The sequence below is a fragment of the Drosophila sechellia genome, chromosome 3R (assembly GCF_004382195.2).
Source record: "Drosophila sechellia strain sech25 chromosome 3R, ASM438219v1, whole genome shotgun sequence".
Taxonomy (NCBI): domain Eukaryota; kingdom Metazoa; phylum Arthropoda; class Insecta; order Diptera; family Drosophilidae; genus Drosophila; species Drosophila sechellia.
Window position 1 is genome coordinate 14,053,428 of NC_045952.1, and position 20,290 is coordinate 14,073,717.

Sequence of the window (20,290 nt, forward strand, 5' to 3'; positions counted from 1 at the left end):
CATCTGAGCTAAAACAGTCACTAATTCGATTTGTTGCTTTCAAAATTAGAACACAATTAGTTATAAATCCAAGTCTACTTAATTACATTTGGCGTCCACTTTGGACAATTTATGCTTTGCCCAATTAAGGTGACTCTTGTATTTGCTAAAATATACCCCATATTTATAGGCTTATTTGCAATAGATAATTTATTACATTATGATAATAATAATCATCTTACCAGAAATCTAGTTTCTTTAAGATTAAGATACTTTATATGCGATAGATTTCCGTTTTATGGTAGCAACAAAGCTAACTAAATTCTTAAGCTTTAAATATGATAATGATACATATTTATTGATATTTCCAACTTTGATGTAAGACAACTTGAAAACTTTAAGAAGTTGCACAAAATTTGTTTGAAACTAATTAATTTTTCCCAATATCTTTGCAGCAAGAAGCCCGAAAAACTGACACAAAACATAAACTGGTAAGTCACGTTACGTATACGCAGCGTTACCGTTTAAAATCGCTTACAAACGACGTAAACAAAATTTGGAAACAAAAAGGGAAGATGGAGTTCGATCTATTTATAGCTGGCCCAATGGATAGTTGTAAACTTTTCCTCCAGCTGCGATTCTTTGCAAAAGACACTATCGAAGACGGATGACACGGGCACGCCCCAATCGGGGGCTTACTTCTTCAGGGAAGACAGGGCATGCGACTTTTCTGCAGCTGTCGTCGGACTTTTAGCTGCCATTTGAGGAAAGAAACCACATTGGCGATGAAAAAACAACATTCCCTGTAGAACGAAAAGAGGGGGGAAAACTTCACCGTTAGCCGTTTTGTGCGCCGCTTATCCGTCTTAGCCATTTTGAGTCCCGATTCAGCCGCCACTCGCCGATATTTTTCGCAAAGTTTTGGCCACGTTTACACGGTTTCCTTCTACCAATTCTTCCGCACACGAGTGCGGCGGCGATAAAGGTTGTCTCTGTGTGTGTGTGTGTGTGTGTGTGTTAGCCAAGTTCGCTTTCTGTCCGCTCCCATGGCGAAAATTATTGTCTAAGGTTGTGTCGCTGTCCCCACTAACGCATAAATTTGACTGTCGCACATATCCTGCGATTTCGTTTCGCTTTCTTCCCCCGCTCTTTTCTCTGTGCTTCGCATATCCTGTTACTGCTTTTTGTGTGTTTTTGCCTTTGTTTTTTCTTGTATTGTTCGGTACTTGCCTTTTAGTTTTTTTTCTACCGTTTATATGCTCTATTTTTAGACCTCAACACTTTTATTTTTGGTTGATACTTTTGTTCTCGCGTTTGTGGTGCAAAAAGCTGACTGTATTGTTTTTACATCTTACTGGTTGTGGGTCAAAACCGAATTGTTTGGAAATGTGAATTACCAATTAAAAGCTTGCGACTTTGCTTTGCTCTCGACTTCGCTATCGATTATATAATAATAAACCTGTCGGGCCACGTGGCGCCTGAACTTGCCACGTAATTATACTCTCATGTGGACGCAACTGCCGGTCGCTGGAACTCGTTATGGCCAGGAGGCAATTACGAGTAATTTTAATAACATAGATTACGCATACGCCCCGAGTGCCACTCGACGGTATCTGAAATGGGTCACGGCAGTGAGGACAATGGAAGTTGCGTTTATTGTTTAATATTTGTATGCCTAAATATTAAAAATTGAATTAGAATCGCAATTAATAATGATATGCGACCACCATCAAACATATTGACATATTGTTCCGGATTAACGTCAGCAATAAAGCTACAACTATTTGGTATTCCATTTGTCAAACTGTGGAATTTAAAGTTCCGCAAGACATTCCACCCCGAAATGCTATGTGGCGGCAGGGACGTAAGCCAGTGGAAAAACAGGTTTTAATTAAACTGAGACTTGGGGTTAAGCTAGGAAACTGTTCACTTTGCAGCGAACACACTCACGCGTTCAAGCGGAGACTTAATTACTTAGCACGACTTTCGAGAGGACCCACGTAGTGATGGAAAACGGTTAGCCGCACTTCAAGACACGCCCACACACACGGCGAAAAGTCCTTTCGGGAGCCCGGTGACCGAGCAGCGTCGGCATAATTAAATTATTCCACAACAATTGCCGCCGAAACAAGAGTCGCTCATTGAGTTAATTTGCGACAAGTCGAGGTGGCGATGGTGATGTCGACGATTTCGCTGCCGCCAAAGTTTCTGACTGTCCTTTGCTCTGACTGTTGGTCATTTGGCTGAACTTTACGCAGAAAAGGATTAATTAGGATTAAAAGTGTGTCGAGTGGTTGACAAAAGCCCAGAACGGTTAGCCCTCGACTGCAAAAAGCCCAACGAAAAAAGAAAAAAAACGGCGGGAAAACTCGGAAGGAAAATAAAGTAAAGTAAAATACAAGTGGCTGGATGCTTTCTGACGGTTGGCGTAATCGTGCGGCATAAATAAAGTCAACCAGTTGGCCAACAATTTCAACTTGGCTGCTTGGCTGGCTGACGATGATTTCTCATTTTGTGCATGGCGCATTTAATTAACATAATTCGATATAATTCTGGATTTCGCACGCCGCCGGTTTCTGTTTGGCTCTTGCATTTAAATGAATTTAGCATAAATTACAATTTATTACACAGGCCCGATTAATTTCTGTTGTTTAGCATTTCGTGTTCTTGGGCTGCTTGGGCTTGTTGATCTTGCCAAATTTAATTGAATAACAATTTCGAAATTGGTTTATAAGCCACTCACTCCAGTGCTCAACTTGCTCGTCCCTTACCGAATTCAATTAAAACTAACAGCATTTATCGGTTTTCAATGCAATCAGTTTGGATGGGATTTCGTGTTAAAAGTCTTCACCTGACGATATCTGAGTGGCCAAGCTTTGAGTGCATGACAGAGCTGAAATTGAAATCAGTTTAATGGCAGTAAATAAATAAGTTAAGCTGTCGAATCCCCTGCCAGCTGCCCGTTCGCATTGAAAGTATTGATCCTATGGACGATTGAAAACATGTATGCACACATTTCGAAACTTTTTATGAATCAGTCAGTCATTTCGCTTTGAATGCCGCAACAATGCGTCGCTAATCTAATGAAATCATTTCCATTTTCATTTCCATATCCATTTTGCTGACATTAAAGTTTTAAACCCCTGAATGGCTTTGGTCAACCCTTCTGCGTTTTCGACCTTTTCGCAGAACTGCCAGTGATATTAGTTAATGCGCTGCTGCGGTCGTCCATGCGGAATTGTTATTATTTAAATGGCCTATTCATTCCGGTTCCCCTTTTTGCGGCTAAATAGTTTACAGGGTAACGTGGATGTTATAGCACCAACGGAAGCCTAATAATGCGAACTATATTATGAAAAGTATAGAAAACAAGAAAACAGTAGAATTATTTTTAATATTCTGCTGCTTAAGTAGTGGTACTGGAGGCTAATAAGTTATCCCCATGTTTTCGCATCCCTTCAATACTTTTCTTTTTAGGGTATCTAATCCGTTTATCCCGATTTAACATCAACTGCAGAACGCATTTGTTTGGCCAGCAAACTGAGTGGAAAAACTTTTAACTAAAACCCAAGTACCTACACACAAACATGCTGGCCCACATTGACGATGAGGATAACTGGGTGGAGGAGGCTGGAATACGAAACGCTGAATCCCACTGGCAAAGCTGAAAATTGTGAAGTTTAAGCAAGTTGTAAGATATGCAGGGGATAGGATTCGCATAGAAGGGTATTTCCAGCTTTTTAGCCACGGTTTCGGGCAAAAGAACACGACTTCCAAGTAAATTCACACGAATATATGAATATTTCATTTGGCAAATGTAACTAAATACAGACCAGGCCAGCCGCAGGACATGTCTCTCATCTTCGTTTCGTCATCAAATCTGCTAAAGGACATGTGTAAAGTGTCGATGTGGGTGTATGCTAGTGCTTGCCAACTGCGGCTTTGCAATTGAATGCGAGCGAGGGGCTGTTATTCCATCGTGGTCCTTGCTTCCTTCTGAGGTCTTGAGTCGAGTGGCTCTCCTTGGGTTGGTATAAACGCTCCACGCTGTTTATGCTAAAAATCTATGCCACATTAGTTCGTTGCCATCCAGGCACAAGTTTGTTGTCGTTCGTTTTGTTTCGAGGGTCATGTTCGGGCTGCCAACGTTGTTGCGCTTTTGTTTGGGCCATGTTCTTGGCTTTTTGTGCGGCGGTGAAGAGGGCTTGAGGTTGGCAGCGAGCGAAAAGGAAGCCGCCAGACAGACAGACAGCCACACATTCAGTTAGTCAGGAAGGACAGGGGCAAATAAAGGGAAATGCACTCGGAAAAAAACTTTGAATTTCATCTTTGACATCATATTTTCTATTCTAAAATATCTAGCGGAATGGAGAAAACAGAAAAGTCCAAAAATTAAATCTATATCTACGATATTTTAATTTACACAACTATATTTCTTACTATATCATTTAAATTAGTGGGTTCTGTGAGTTTTTAAGAGTGCAGTCACAGATACGAATTCGTGACTCGGCAAGGCCACACAAATGGCACAAAAGAGCATCAGCGTAAGCGGCCATAAACATTCTCCTAACAACATGCAACAATGTTCACGTAATTATGCGCCCGAGTCCTTCTTGTCAGGACAGCTCATGTTGATGCTTAACTCCGCTCGGTTTTATATCCCTGCTCAGGCAGGCCCTGCAGGCTGCAAGTTGCTCCGAGTTGAGTTATTATCTCCGCCCTTCGAGGACCTCTACGTGTGTGGGCGTATTTTTTCTAACGCCCGAGTACCTGGAGCTACGGACCACACATAACACTAACAGCTTGCCAACTCTGAGCTAATTAATAACCGTAATTAAGTTGACTTAATCTAAATGGCCGCTTTTGCATTCTTCTCTTGATTAAATGTGCCACAATGTGCGATTAATGTGGGCTATCAACTCGAACTTTCTGGGATCACTTAACAGTTCTCTAAAGCCAAAGTTAAAGCCACCGCGAAATGCAAATGCTGAAAATGGCAAGGAGCACTGAATAGAGAGATAGCAAAAGGTTTTTCAGCCTCATAAATCTGCGATGAGTATTCAAAGCGCCCACTGCAAAATCATGGCCATGGGACTCTCGAGCAGGACTACTCCTGGCTGCTGCACACGTTGCGTATGAGCAATTAAACGGAAACACGACCCTTGTCACGTATGCGCCATGTGACACTAGTTCCTTGTGTTTAATTACAGTTTTTATGGCTTCAATGGACACGAAAACCGATTCGCGACCACATTAAACGGCTGAAGGGTCGCGACGAACACCAAAAACTGACTAACGTCCAGTTTTCCAAGGGACTGGGATAGGAAAACGGAGCATGCAATGGAAAGCAAATTAATTACTGCCGGAAAAGAGAAATGGAAATGTTGGATTGGGGAAGTGGCGCCTGAAAGTATGCCTCAAGTATTGGGCAAACTTTAAGGCACTGGGCAAGTTCAAGGTGGTTTGGGGGAAGGAATATCTTGTAAAAGTGAAAGAAATATTGCTTTTACTTGAGCACACAGCCCAACCACACACACTCACACACACCAACTCACACACCCACCCACACGCATGGCAGTACACCCACGCACACCGAAACAAACATAAGCAACAATAAACGTGTGCATAAATTTCGTGTCGAGTTGCGATGTGCACGCAATACGGGGGGATGGGGGGCTAAAAAAAGGAATGGCGTCAGCCAACATTTGAATAGCACGCACACACGCATATGTCTCGACGGCATTCGGTACAGTGAGCACCCGCTAAGCAAACAGGAAGCAAGTACATAGCAAGTTTCTCGAATGATTAGAAAGCCATTTAAATTGTTGGTTACTAGCAATTATACAAATGTGAAAGCTCTACTTAATACATAAAAAGCAATTTTATTAGCATGCCTGCATTATAAACAAATAAATCAGATTGCTCAAATGCAATTACAGTTGAGCTAAGCGGGTTTCTGTGGCAAGTACCCCCTGTACGAGCTCAATAGTTGAATATTCTTTTTACGTGCCGTTGCCACCGTCACTGCTGTTTGCCTTTCCATTTTACTTTGCGCTTGTTATCGTCACTTCTGGATTCAATCAATCTTCCTTCTGCGGCCAGCAGCTCCAGCACGCACCGCCAGCTGAGTGCCACTCTCAGTCGGCTTGGGGCTGCCACGCGGCGTATGCGTAATGTGTTGATATTTGATACACATCTTGTCACTTTAAAGGGAGCTCGCTGGGATCCAGCGTCGCTTATTTCGGCCAGCCCTTTCCCCGGTGGACAAACAAGATACTATTAGCTGCTAATCGTTCATCCATATGTAAATTGACTGCCCAAAGGCCAGTCATCATGGGCCACAATCGACAATCACAAATATTTGGCTTGTGTAGGTGGAAGGAAGCCAGTGCTTGGACAAGGATAAGCTTCCATGCTTCCATTTCCCGCAATGTGTGTCAATGTTTGAACTGTGGTGCATACTATCGCATTGCAAGCCATTCATTTGAAATTTATAAGCATTTAATATTTCTGTTGGGGAAAAATAGAAAGAAATTTAAAGAATTCCCAACATAAATGGTATACGTTTTGAGCTGTTTTTTTTCACCGAAAGAAAGGGGAAAAATTCCACAAGCGTATCTGGTTGCCTATTCATGTTAGTGGCCAATAAAATTCCAAACGTCCCAACCACACATAATGCCGGCAATCAATCTGTGACCCGCCACAACATCAGAGGTATGGCGAATGGAACGTAAATCATAGAAATTGCACACACTCGTGCAAAATGTGCGAGCAGATTTTTCAAAGCATGCAATTTACTCGCAGTTTTTTAGTTCCACTACACTATCGCAAAGTTATGCCGCAACAAAAGTTGCCTGATGGCCGAAATATAGAAAAACTAAGCTACTCAACAAATGGTGGGATTTTAATATTCATTTTTTTGTGTGGAAAGAGTCGGCGTCGTCCATAATGTATGCTATGAATTGTGAGCGCTCGTGGAGCATAAAAATTGAAATGCCAGCGCTGCCGTACGCCATATAGAAGCAATTTGATTTCATTCATAGTTGATAATAACATCGAAGTGGTAGTTGAGCTGTGGGACTCGGCCTGGTCACATAAATAGTTGGCGTTGCGGTTGGCTGCTTGACCGACTGGCCACCAGGGCGTATGAATAATATTTCTGCGACCATACGTAAGCAAATTCAGAACGCACCCAAGCCAGTGCAGTGCATTTCTGGACTCTTTGTGACCGCAGTTAAGGGTTCTAGGAAGCAAGGGCTTTTCCTTAGAATTGATATTTTTAAACGCAGAATGGAAACATTGTAGTTTCTCTTTCCGGGAACTGCCACACAGTTAGGTGCCCCAGTTGCCACCATTCGATTTCGAACGCCATCCGGTTTTGATTTCTGTGCCCGAGGGAATGCAAACATTGTCGGCATGCAAGAATAACATTTGCGAAATGCAGGGCGAAAAACAAACGATTGGATATTAGGAACATAGAAAACGCCGTTGGAGCATTGCTGGAAATGAAATCAATGTAAGGAACAATCAATTTAAAAGTTTGATGTATGTATATTCAACTGATTTTGCGACACGTTCTGCATTCTAATTGAGTTTTTTTATCGGAGCGCGGGCAGAATTTTCCATAAAATAGCATTTGTTGGGGTAGCGGAGACGCGCACAATAAATATGCAAAACGCAAACGATTCATATTTTTCAAAAGCAGAAGCCAGGAGAGCCGGACAGAAGCGAACTCCAGCCAGGATTCTCACACGCCGGAAAATGTGACAGAAGAGTGACAGCACTGTGGCATCTGATTGATATGCAGATGGTGCGTATACGTGTTCGAATACGTAGATATATTCCGCACTCCGGAAAAAAGAAAGCCACTGTGAAGGGACAGAACTAACATAAACGCTTGACATGACAGCGTTTAAAGATAGTGAGACGGATGTGGCAAAATCAGCAAAGAGCCATCAAAAGAAACAGAAGCCGCTGATGGGGAAATTCATGTCAAGCACATGGCGATTTATGCAAAATTATGTAATGAACCCCACAGACACACTTCATTAAGAAGCCCACACCACTTTTAACCATTTAATTGAGGCGAATCACGCGCTCAAGCTCTAAAATCTGTGGAATGCGTCACTTGCGCATCTCATGCGTAAAGTGTTTGGGCTGAAACTAGCCAGCATTTAGCACCCTTTCTCGCACCTCATATGATCACCATAAAAATAAATACAATCAAGCTGAACATTTATCAAAAAACGTGCGCTTGTATAGTATAATCCAGAATTGGTATAACCAAGTGGGAAATGTTTGAACGCTTTTGCATCAAGTCAGCTCGAATAATTCCGTATTCGTAATTTGCTCGGGGCCTTTGCGACTTGTGTAAAAAACAGTTTTGTCTGCTCAAGAACATGAAGGTATATGTAGCTACACGAATGGATAGAATCTACTCAATATGGTTTAGCTCTTTGGAATTTCTATGGATTTGTGAGCAGATATATTCATCTTAATATTGCTACAAAAATGAAATACGTGGTATCAATCTAATATAAATTTTATAGATATTATATGTTAAAGTTAAAGTCGAAGGTTTAAGAACTGCAATTGACAATTTATAATCCATAAACATAGGAGTTTATTTGGCGAATACAATCGTTACTCTAAGCCACTTTTCGAATGTCGTTAATCTCTCAGTCACTTCAACTCCTACCTTCAGCTCACCTGTCGCCCTGGAAAACCCTTGTTATGTCACTGCTCCCAAGTGAACTTATGGCTGATTGCCATTGCTATTGTTGCACCTCAGCCAAGGATGTCTGCGAAGGTGCCAGATTGCAACTTGTCCTGGATGAAATATTCGAGCTTTTTATTTCGGAGGCATTTGACAATTTATTTGCCAAACTTTGTAAGCGCGCTTTTGGCACAAATTGCTCTGATGTTCTGGCAATTCGTCAAACAAATTTGGCTCGCAGTCCGATGGAAATGTTTGGATGCCTCCAGTTGCACTCGGCTTACTGGCAGACGAATTCGAGGGGGCATTAACACATCAGTGTTAAATTTTAACGTCCTATCCTGGCTGCTCCCGACGATGCGGTGAGAAGGGGGAGAGGAGGAGGGGAAGTAGTGAGTGGTAGCGGGTGGTTTGCGGCCATAAAAGATGGCCGGAAGTTGTAAAATATCCGCCATGTGCGAGGATACGGAAAAGCGACATTTGTAGGAAGCGCCGCGAGGGAAACCAGCTTGGTATCTGTTTGTCTACTGGCGCGGCCTTATAAAATTATATACTCGAGCATCAAAATTTTTATCGCCCTTCGGTTTCGAGCTGAAATATAATGAAAACATTGCAAGCACCAAGACGGCTGCCCAAGTTGGCTTAGAGGTGCAGTTTATATCGGTTGCCTTGGTCGCACGTACATCCACATCCACAATCACATCCGCATCATCATCATCTTCGGTTATCCGCAACGATGATTTAGAGTGGGTTGGTGCTGGCTTGACAGCCTCTTCTGTATCGATTTGGTCTGTTTGCCTGCATGTTTGTGTATTTGGTCTCCCTGCAATATTTATACAAGTTACAACCCGAATGTAAGTCACCTGCAGCTCGTTCCGTTTGGCAGACACCTGCAGGCTACGTGCTGAATGCGGCAAAAAGTGACTTTTATTAAGTGTCATGGAAATGGCTAAGTTTTAGCTACATCTTTCTCTGCATTTATCTGACAGGTACAACATTCGTACTATTAATATTCTTTACACTTTCTTCAACTCCTTTACAGAAGTAAATTAAAGAGATATTTCCGTCGCTTGAATCTCGCAGTAAATAGTTGAATAAACCATGAACCAACCAGCCATATATGGCATTGTGAATATGCATATTAGCACCGCCTCGTGGAAAACTAACTTGAAATGCAAATATTTCACTGTCTAAGATAGACAAGGAACAAGGAAAAATCTGCTTTTAAATGTTAAAAATAAAGTTTTAAAAAGCACGAAAATAAACTAAATTATATTTTTATCTATAAAAATTTGATTTAATTTTAAGTGTCTTTTGTGATTTTGATTTTTATGCCGCGTAGTGGAGTTTTTACTGTAGAAGGCACACTTGAGATGTGGAAAATACCTGCGCTGTCACTCCTGCATAAATGTGCATTAAATGGAGACTGAAAATCTCTTGCATTCCTCAAATATTCATAAGGCAAACATCTAGTAATAAAATGGAAACTCGCAGCTGCATTCTGAAAGCTTTGCACTTTGATGAGCTTGTCAGAGGTCCCTGGGGCGGAAAGTAACAGCTAAGAACTGGCAAAAGGGCCAGAAGACGGGGCAAAGTCAGTGGGGAGAGCGGCAACCACGGTGGCCAAGGCAACCTCAAAATATCCATCAGCATCAACAAGTGAAGCTGCAATTGGGGTTTATTAAATTTTCCACCTTCAGCTGCATGCAAGGCTGCAGCAATCCGAGGACTTTTGGCCTTTCTCCTGGAAAAACAATTGAAACTAGAGACTCATACGCCCCGTGGTCCGAACATCTGACTTTGTATTACCGGACTCCTTTTTTTCCATTCGCGTTCATGGCTTACACGGGCCCGACTTGTTCGTGTTGTAGCCGTAACCAGCAGCTGCTGTTACCAATCCGGATCTGGCTACTGGTCCCACCCTGTCCCTCGTTTTGTTTCCGGATTGCCATTGTAAAACTTTAGCGCCAGTTGTGCAATACATAAGTTGGGCCATTTTAAAGCGAAGGCTGTTACAACTTGAACACGGAGTTTGGTAATGGATAGCACGGTGTAAAAACGGTGGCCAGAAGAGGAAGAAATCATGTTAGCAAGGGATTGACTATAGGGCCTGTACAAAAACCATGATGTTGCCAAATGGGCGCCAAAGTTACGAAACAAATTTTGGAAATAAGACGAGGGATAAAATATTTATTAAAACGTAAAAAGCTAACTACGGCATATCCTGAAGAATTGATTAGAGTTCCTTTCACCATTCCCTTTAAATCTGTTATCAATATTATGGATCCCAGATACCGGGAACTTAATGTTCTTATTGTGGATACTAAAATTGTACTTGATCCGCTCTTCTTTTCGCTTCGTTTGGCTTAGGGCTCTTATTTGATGTCCCCATAACATTGGCTGGCGATAATGCTCACATATCGAGGTATATGACGCGAAATAAATGTATCCTTAATGGCTGTCAATAGTGAGACTTTCGTTTCCCGCCCGGAAAAGTCTTTTGCAGCTTTCAGTCAATTGAGTCACCGATACCGACACAATTAGCTCTAACATCCAGATGAACTGGGACGTGAGAAAAGTGCAGGACTAAGGGCATCTCAGTTGATTGCAATTAAATGAGTTGGAGCCGGGAAAAGTCAGCCTCAATTAGCTCGCATCAAGTGCAAATGAAAGTCAACTTGCGGCCAGTCAGATCAAATGGAATTTTTGGCTTTAATTTAATTCGCTTAGGAACTTTTGCCTCAACGGAGAACTTTGACGTGTCCGATGTTAATATAAATTTATTTGGATTTTTCGCTTTTCAAAACTTTTCTTTTTATTAATGACCACCAAGGCGATCGCCCTTGAGCTGTCATAAACTATTCCTTTGATGAACGGCGAAGGGTGAAAGGCAAAGAAGAATGCTGCATGCCACCAACATGCAACAGGAAATTCGCAAAAACTTTTCACTCAGCCAAAGTTTGCTACAGGAATTTTTGCAACACAGATTTGATGTTTTCACTTTTCATTTATTTATTAAAATATGTTTTAAGTTATTAAGCCAGAAACTCGACAATGCTAACGTTTCGGATGCCCGTAATCATTTCGTTTCGTAAAAGTCCTAAAAATTTAAATAAAATTCAAGTGTTTGACATTAAAGTCCACGAGAAAAAGGGATAAAATTAACTCAACTCCGGTGGCAACTCAGGTTTAATTAAAGCGAATTGTGGCCATTACAATTATGCCATTGTCACGCCCCTCGGACATTCAATGCTAGTTCACAGTTAATGCTAATAAGCTGCCGCAACCGACTGACGCATTAAAACGTGGTCAAGAGCGCATGGAAAATCCTCTTGGGGGCGGGAAATTCCTTTCCCTGGGGGAAAAGGAACACAACAATGCTCGTTGTTGACCCAGTTAGATGCGTGGCACCGATAAAATCGCCAGGAAGCCGGGGGAGCTCACAAAACGCATAGACAGAGAGACACATAAAATGGCGATAATAACAGTGGTAGCGTTCGGGCCATGAAAACTTAAACAAGAATGCAAATCCACTTGACTTGATTGAAATCATAAAAGGAAACCGGCAGCGAAACAACCGAAATTTTCCATGCAAAGGCGCACAAACTGGCGACATAAAAATAAATGCGAAGAGGCGGTAAGCAGGCGGATACATCAATCATAAACGTCACACATGATATGGTACACAGGAATCAGCTCTAAGCACTGAAAAAAATTGGGTTACAACATTTATATTTATGAATATTAAAGTTGACCAAGTAATACTTTGAAAATAAATCAAGAAAATATTTAATATTTAATGAACGAATTTCTAATTAGTTTCTGTTATTAGGAAATATTCTCTATGACCACAATAGATTTCTCCAAGTGCACAAATAGTTGACACAATGCTCATACGCACTGTTGCCAACGCACATTTGTGTAATGAATGAAATTTATGTACGCTAAAATTGTTTCGCCGCTTGGTGCAAAGAGCATAAAGCAGCTCACTTAATGCGCTGCCTGGGACTGGGACCAATGGTGTTTATGGAAGGGCGCGGCCACGGCCCCGCCCCTCCGAGGAAAATGCCAAGGGGCGGTGGCCGAAAAAAGGGGTTGGGATGACAAACGTGCCATGGTTGCATGATAAATAGCAGCTGAGCGGAGCTGGACTGGACAAGCAAACTAACACAGTGGCGCAAACAAAACTGACAGCAAAGGACACAAGTGGTTCGGAGGACTGTGGACCAGAACAGGTCCTGTGGGATCCGTGGGCAGCCGCAGCTGAGTGACACACTGACTCCTGGACCGGGCATAAATTCCAAATGCCAATTGGTCTGGTCTGGTCTGGTCTGTTTCAGGTTCTGTTTCTGGTCCAATATGAAATTACACAATTGTTTATTCAGGCCCACCATCGCTGGGCGAGTGAATTTGTGGGCCGGGCAAATTTTGTTAGGCTTTCGTCCCAGCTGATTTATGTTAATTAGGCCCACAATTAACTGGTCAGTGGCAGCGACAGGTCGGTAAATTACATTATACCGATGTGTAAATATATATATGTATATATATGCATACCCGATAACAAGAAAAAAGATTAATGCCCGAAATTTGGCTTCGCTTTCTTCTTTTGCTTTCTTTCCTGCTAATAGCCACAGGCAGCCATAATAATCTTTAGCATTTATTTCGCTATTAATCTCAATCAAATTTAATGTTGAGCAAAAGTCTTTGGCCCATTCCTGGGAATTGTTTGGGTTTTCTTGGCCTCTTTGTTTTCTTATTCGGCTAATATGAGGCCCTTCAGTTTTATTGGCAACGCTTCTGTTTTACTTTGTCAGTTTAGCACAATATGGTCAATTAATATGGCTTGACTAGGTGGGTAGAGTGCTATCTACATGTTCTCTTTTAGAACTCACCTTCAGCTATATTTCTATTGAAACAATAAGGAACTCTCGTCAGTTTTTGCTGTTTGTGAGTGAAGCAGAATTCGTTTTCATCCATGCAAATTTCTCTTTGAGCATTTTCAAGGTAGAGATACCAACATTCCAAAAAGGAAAAAAAGCCCACGTGCACTGACTGCGGAAAATCCTACGCCCTCCAGTTGGCCATGAAGATTGGCTAGAGGGAAATTTTCTCTGCTTTTTTGACTGGCTTCCTTGGCCAGAAATAACTGGCCCACCATTAAATTAACCTTGACTTGGTATCGTGTCCATGGACACCTTCCGAATCGATTCGCTGGCCATCGCAGGATGCTCCATGCTGTTGAATGTCCAATTACTGCTAACATGCATAAATCACAGCTGTCAATTATATTTTGGTCCTGCGTCCATCCATTACACACACACACCACACTCGCGCACACACACATCCTCACAGCCAGGACACTCGTGCATGTGTCATTAATGTGTGTTTCGCAGACAGCAGCTGCGACACTTGAACACGAAGCCTAACTAACGTTTAATTAATTAATTCGCTTGTTATTCCTCCTACGTGTGGCACGAAACAAGTTTTTGTAAAACATTTATGCGCGTTTACCTACGAGGGGGGCATTTATACAGCCATCTGCCCTCGGGGCACAACAAATCACCCATGTATTTATCTGAGCTGCCGGTTTCCTTGGCAACTGCCGCACATGCGGCACTTTTTGCAGATCTCATAAATTCTGCACTCGCACCGAATGGCCATGCAGTTCCCATATTTTCAACCATATTTTTCTTGTATTTTCCCCGCCATTTTCAAAATGAATTTCCTACACATTTTGTTCGACACATGTTTCGTTTTCAGTTCCGATATTTGCTCTTTCTTTTGAAAATACAAGTTACATCGTGCGATCGAATTTAATTGCATTTTAAGACCATTTCATGTATATTCTTTGAAAAGCAGTGGTATATATTTTATTATATTAAGTGTAATTTAATGGCAAAATATTCAATTTCTGACTAATTATATTGATATAGTTACGAATTTGTTTTACAAAAACATATATATGCACTACTTTAATATGTGTTTAATTGGTATGCATATGTAATGAAGAAGACATTTGCGAAATAACTCCATAAATATGTCGTGGCGAAAATAATGAGTATGCGTGTAGTCGCTGTTTACTTCTTCTCCAAGTTCCCTTTGCTATTATGCGTGTTCCTATTTATGAACACGTGGCGAAAATAATGAATGCGTTTAGTCGCCGTTTACTTCTTCTCCATGTTCCCTTTGCTATTATGCGTGTTCCTATTTATTGTCAATGTGTGAGGATGAATAGATGAATTATCTAGGACTTTGCAAAAACGAGAGCGATAGAGCTGTTGCTGAACGTGGCCACTTGCGCTGCTTGGTTAGAAAGGGAAAACTATATAATGAAAAGGAAATGCCAAAAATTGAGAAGAGACAAAGCAGGCTGCACGAAACGGGAGTGAGGTCATTAATCGTGGAGAAGCCAAAGCAGACGCAAGTGGACTCGTTGACTGCGCACAGCTGCATAAAAATTATATTGTGAAAAGAGTTATGAGCAACGCTGATATGGACGGACGGACGGACGGCGAGGACCCTGATATTCTTAACCCGACATCAGAAGTGGGATCTGTGCCACACCCTGCATTTTCTGAGGATCAGTGGCATGCAATAGTCGAAATGCAAAATCGGAATTTGGCTGAACTTGTAAAAATCATGCAAGTGACGCCGGCACGTGAGCAGCAACCTAGTTATGATGTTAAGCTACCCAAATTTAACCCTGATGCTGCATGCGTAGAGGCAGCAAAGTGGTGTTCAACAACCGATATAATTCTAACTGAGCACCCCCTTAAAGGAAGTAAATTGATCATCGCACTAAGTAACTGCATGGAAGGAACTGCATCTCAGTGGCTAACACAAATTTCGTACCATGGTATGACTTGGCAAGAGTTCCAGGAATTATTTCTGCAGCGCTTTGAAACCGAAGAGACGCCGGCCGCTACGTTTTTAAATTTACTCAACAGCCGCCCGACTGCCGCCGAATGTTACGCGGTGTATGCGAGTCGGCTGGTGACGACGCTAACTACGAAGTGGCGGAATATGGAAATAGAAGAAATTGCCGTTACAACTGTTCTTGCGCATATGGCAAACATTGACAGTCGTTTGCAGCGCGTCCTCTTCACATCCAATGTGCGTACCAGAAGTAAGCTACAGGCGGAGTTAAAAGTGTTTACGTTCGACAAGAAGCGCCATGCTCGAGATGACAACCTTGGACCTGATCAGAAGAACCGTAAGGCATCGCCAGTTGTATGCCACTTCTGTTCAAAGCCGGGACATCGAATTGCTGAATGCCGAAGTAAAATGCGACAAGATAGAGAGGCGAAACCGCAGCGTGAAAAATCAAATGTTACGTGCTATCGGTGCGGCCAACCGGGACATTTCTCCAACCAGTGCCCGAAAAACGGAAGTGCAGCCAAACAAGATGTGACTCAACAGAAGACTGTTAACCAATGTTGTGTGATTGAGCCAAAGGGAAGCTTGCATCAACGAGGTGAGATCTATCCAATTTGTTTCGATTCCGGTGCAGAGTGCTCCCTTATTAAAGACGACATTAGCAATAAGTTATCTGGTAAACGTATAAACAATACTGTAATGATAAAAGGCATTGGTGGTGGCAGTGTGTGCAGTACATTGCAAATCTTGAGTGAAGTCACTATAAACGAAAATATTATGGAAATATTATTTCATGTAGTCCCGAACGAGCAAATGAGGAATGATATTCTGATAGGGCGAGAAATACTTAAACAAGGCTTTTATGTAATTTTGACATCCGATAATTTTAAAGTTGTAAAATCAAAAACTGTTAATAATTGTTCCGTTACTGAGCGATCGTTTACTTTGTCCGATATTGACACCGAATTAGTCGACAATGAGAAAGCTCAATTAATTGAGTTACTTGAAAAGCACTCGACTTCATTTACCAACGGGATACCTCATACTCGAGTAAATACAGGCGAAATGAAAATCCGTTTGATTGATCCAACTAAAACTGTTCAGCGCCGACCTTATAGACTTAGCCCCGAAGAGAGAGAAGTAGTGCGAATGCAGGTGAGCGAATTGATAAGATGTAATATTGTTCGCCCAAGTTGCTCTCCCTTTGCTAGCCCCATGTTGCTCGTCAAAAAGAAGAACGGAACCGACCGTCTATGTGTTGATTTTAGAGAGCTAAACTCGAACACGATTTCGGATAAATACCCCTTGCCGCTTATCAGCGATCAAATTGCTAGACTTCGCGGAGCAAATTATTTCACATGCCTGGATATGGCAAGTGGTTTCCACCAAATCCCGATTCACCCTGAATCCGTGGAATATACTGCATTTGTGACCCCAGACGGCCAATTTGAATTTCTTACAATGCCTTTTGGCCTCAAAAATGCGCCATCTGTTTTCCAGCGCGCAGTCATAAATGCACTTGGTGACCTTGCTAACTCTTTTGTAATCGTTTACATGGACGACATAATGGTAGTATCGCCAACCAAGGAATTGGCTTTGGAAAGGTTAAAAACTGTTTTGAATGTTCTTACAAAGGCTGGTTTTACCTTTAACCTTTCTAAATGCAGTTTTCTCAAAACAACGGTTCAGTATTTGGGCTATGAAGTGCGAGCTGGAGAAATTCGTCCGAATGTGCGAAAGATAGCTTCATTAAGCTCCTTGCCTCCTCCTCAAACTGTCTCCGGCGTTAGACAATTCATTGGCTTGGCCTCTTACTTTCGCAAATTCGTGCCTGGATTCTCCCAACTTATGAAACCATTGTATTCACTTTCCTCTGGTAGCGGCAAGATTACATGGAGCGCTGAGCTGGAAGAGATCAGACTTAAAGTTGTGACGATCCTCACAAATGAACCTGTTCTGGTAATCTTCGACCCGCAATATCCTATTGAGTTGCACACTGATGCAAGTGCCTGTGGATATGGAGCGATACTTTTGCACCGTATAGAAAGTAAGCCCCATGTAATCGAATACTTCAGCAAAACAACTACCTCTGTTGAATCTAGATATCACTCCTACGAGCTGGAAACCTTGGCAGTGGTAAAAGCCGTTAAACATTTTCGCCATTACCTAATTGGCCGTGAGTTCGTTGTCTATACAGACTGCAATTCATTAAAAGCTTCTCGCACAAAAATATCGTTTAATTTCGAAATTCAGTATAGAGAGGGTAAGCGTATGGCTCATGTGGATTTCCTATCAAGAAATCCTTTATCACCCGAACACATTTTGTCAATAAATAAGATTCCCGAAAAACGAGTAAATCTGTCTGAAATTTCAAGTACTTGGCTTCTTGCTGAGCAACGGTTAGACCTTGAGATAATAGAAATTGTTAATAAATTGGAGTCAGATGAATTGGCCGAAAACTTGGCCAAAACGTATGATTTGCGAAAAGGTGTATTATATCGCAAGGTCCAAAGACGAGGTAGAACAAGTTATTTACCAGTTGTACCCAGAGCTTTCAAATGGTCAGTAATTAACCAGGTACACGAGTCGATAATGCATTTAGGGTGGCAAAAGACACTTGATAAAGTGTACCAGTATTATTGGTTCGCTAAAATGAACAAGTATGTTCGAAAATTTGTTTTAAACTGCATAACTTGTAGATCAGTGAAATCATCTTCCGGGAAGGTTCAGGCGGAACTTCATTCCATTCCGAAGACAAGTATACCGTGGCACACCATCCACATAGATATAACGGGGAAATTAAGTGGCAAGAGCGATTTGAAAGAGTATGTCATTGTTCAGATCGATGCCTATACAAAGTTTGTTTATCTGTATCACACCTTAAAGATAGATGCCGAAAGCTGTGTTAATGCTATGAAATCTTCTATATCCTTATTTGGAGTACCAGATCGCATCATCGCCGACCAGGGCAGATGTTTTACTAGCTCTAAGTTTTCCGAGTTTTGCGTATCGCAGAAAGTTGAACTTCACTTGATTGCTACGGGAATGAGCCGTGCAAATGGGCAAGTGGAACGGGTGATGGAAACACTGAAAAATTTGTTGTCAGTGGTAGAATCAAGTCAACGATCGTGGCAGGACGCACTTGGCGAAGTCCAACTTGCACTGAATTGTACAATTTCTCGTGCCACTGAGGCAAGTCCGTTAGAAATGTTAATTGGTAAACAGGCTCGACCCCTTGGATTAGTTCCCCCATGTGAGACCGAATGTGAAATAGATTTGGCAACTGTTAGAGCTCATGCGACAGAAAATATGAAATCCTTAGCGTCTTACGACAAATCCCGATTTGATAGCAGTAGGGCAGCCGTTGACAAACACCACGTAGGTGACTATGTGCTATTGAGGAATGAAGAAAGACACCAAACTAAGTTAGATCCGAAATTCAGAGGACCGTTTTTGGTAACTGAAGTATTAGAGGGTGACAGGTATACACTAAAGTCGTTGACGAGTAACCGATCGTTCAAGTATTGCCATGAAGATATACGTAAAATGCCGGATGCAGAAATCCCGAATGAGTTAAACGAGAATGTAGAGCAATAGCTGAAATATAGAAACAGTTGAATGAAAAGAAAAGCCCGCCAATGAGTTCTTTTGTGAACGAGAGATATCCGTCTAGGTGAGACGATGAATTGTGAGTTATCCGTCAGGTGAGACGATGAATTGTGAGTTATCCGTCTAGGTGAGACGATGAATTGTGAGTTATCCGTCAGGTGAGACGATGAATTGTGAGTTATCCGTCCAGGAGAGACGATGAGTTTGGATTGAATTAATAATTAAGTGTGTGTGAACTGGCGGAAGATCGATATATAGAAATCGATAAATGATAATGTTAAGATAAGTTGTAAGCTGATTTATTACTGATCAATGGAACTGAATATGAAAACAGAATAAGTTATCTCAGCAACAATGAAATAAAAGCTGTTTTGTTTCTTCACAGAATTAAGATTTAAGAAATACACCTAATAAAGTCAAACTAATGAAATTAAATGTTATTGAATTGTGATGAAAGTATGTGATCTTGATATCTTGGTATCTCGGTATCAAAAGCTTACACGAGGACGTGTAAATGTCAGAATGGCCGTGTCGTGGCGAAAATAATGAGTATGCGTGTAGTCGCTGTTTACTTCTTCTCCAAGTTCCCTTTGCTATTATGCGTGTTCCTATTTATGAACACGTGGCGAAAATAATGAATGCGTTTAGTCGCCGTTTACTTCTTCTCCATGTTCCCTTTGCTATTATGCGTGTTCCTATTTATTGTCAATGTGTGAGGATGAATAGATGAATTATCTAGGACTTTGCAAAAACGAGAGCGATAGAGCTGTTGCTGAACGTGGCCACTTGCGCTGCTTGGTTAGAAAGGGAAAACTATATAATGAAAAGGAAATGCCAAAAATTGAGAAGAGACAAAGCAGGCTGCACGAAACGGGAGTGAGGTCATTAATCGTGGAGAAGCCAAAGCAGACGCAAGTGGACTCGTTGACTGCGCACAGCTGCATAAAAATTATATTGTGAAAAGAGTTATGAGCAACGCTGATATGGACGGACGGACGGACGGCGAGGACCCTGATATTCTTAACCCGACAAATACTTATATATATATAGAGCTCTTCACAGTTGCCAATCGAAATCGCATTAAAAATCTCATTGATTTCGATCGAATGA

General features: G+C 41.7%; 1 protein-coding gene across 3 annotated transcripts in view; it reads left to right on the plus strand.

Annotated features, from left to right (window-relative positions):
* Positions 1 to 20,290, plus strand: part of LOC6606390 (cGMP-specific 3',5'-cyclic phosphodiesterase) — a 49,451-nt gene that overhangs the window by 3,350 nt on the left and 25,811 nt on the right. For all 3 annotated transcript variants that reach the window (XM_032720265.1, XM_032720266.1, XM_032720263.1), the window contains one exon: positions 435 to 470. The gene's annotated coding sequence lies outside the window, so the exon portion shown is untranslated. The remainder of the gene's footprint in view (positions 1 to 434; positions 471 to 20,290) is intronic.